Raw genomic sequence first — 1,350 nt, forward strand, 5'->3', positions numbered from 1 at the left:
TGGCTGTGTGAGGTTCCTGCTTGTTGCAGGGGCCATTTTGGGTCTAGCACAGCTGCTTTTACATTGTGGGTGAGCCAGTTGTGTTGTGTTGTGTTTTGTAGGTTAAAAAAGGGCAAAGAAGTGACATTGACTTGGCCATGCCCACCCAGTCACTTTACCACCAAGCCACGCCCACTAATTAAGCCACACCCACAGAACCGGTAGCAAAAAAATTTAGATTTCACCCCTAATTTCTTCCCAGCTGATCAAATCATGGCAAACTTCCTGATGAGATGTACCTTGCTGAGGGGTGTTGATTTGACCGGCTGTAGGAGGAACAGCCAAAATATCATCTGACAGGACGCCATCAGGAGGTCTTACAGGTATGGATGAGTATTTAGTAGATGGACTAGTATCGGGGATGGCATTCAAAATTGGCACATTAATATGTGATGCTAAGGGTCTTTTGGGGGCTATAAATTTCCTGATGCTCACAGGTTATCGATTTCTTAAAAGTGGCTTAATCGACATGTCTTTGAAGATTCTACTTGGCAAGATGCTGAAAACTCTTAGCAGAGATCTTCTCCTGAAGAATAGTTTAGGGGTGTTGGGGTTATCAAAATTGAGTAACACTCTGGTACAATATACAGGGGAGGATAAAAGTTCAACCTCCTTCAAATCATCAGCAGTCAACCCCAGTAACTGTAATATATGGCCCCTTGCCAGCTGTATTGAACCCCATTGAGGCAAATTGCCATTAACACTCACACAGAAAATAAACTTCTTGGATCCATTCTTTTAGTAGCAAGCATCAATTTCAGCTCTACTATGTATTGTGCTTGTACAATATTCAATTCTCTATCCAAGAACGAGAGGTAATTCAGTTTGCTTCTTTTCATCATTCCATTCAGGCAAACCTGACTCAGCTCAGAAGAACTAAGATTGGTCAGACTTGGTTAATGCTTGGAGAGAAGACTATCCAGGAGACCCAGGCCTATGGACTAGACTCAGAAGGCAAAATTGGAGGAAATGATAAACATCACAGAAGAATGCAACAGAAAATTATACCTTGCCAATAAAACTACTTGATTTATGACCACTATTGGGATCTATATTTCTGTTGCTAAGTGTGGTTCTCAAGTGAGTCATGTCCAATTTTACAACCTTTTATGCCACAGATGTTAAGTGAATCACTGCAGACATTAAGCGAATAATGCAGTTGTTAAATGACTCCATCTTCCCACATTGACTTTGCTTGTTGGATACAAGTTGGGAAGGTCAAAAATGGTGAGCATAGGCTCCTGGAATCATTACAACCATCATAAATTCATGATGGTTGCCACACATGGAAATTTTCATCACAATTGTGGG

The 1,350-nt window shown here is 41.3% G+C and overlaps 1 long non-coding RNA gene across 1 annotated transcript; it reads left to right on the plus strand.

Moving 5' to 3' along the window:
• Positions 1 to 234: 234 nt before the first annotated feature.
• On the plus strand, positions 235 to 1,073 carry LOC148112847 (uncharacterized). The gene is made up of 2 exons (XR_015728809.1): positions 235 to 362; positions 891 to 1,073. It is a non-coding gene; the product is annotated as an uncharacterized LOC148112847 (long non-coding RNA).
• The last annotated feature ends 277 nt before the right edge of the window (positions 1,074 to 1,350 follow it).

This window comes from Pantherophis guttatus, chromosome 7 (assembly GCF_059756535.1).
Source record: "Pantherophis guttatus breed Tessera chromosome 7, ASM5975653v1, whole genome shotgun sequence".
NCBI lineage: Eukaryota > Metazoa > Chordata > Lepidosauria > Squamata > Colubridae > Pantherophis > Pantherophis guttatus.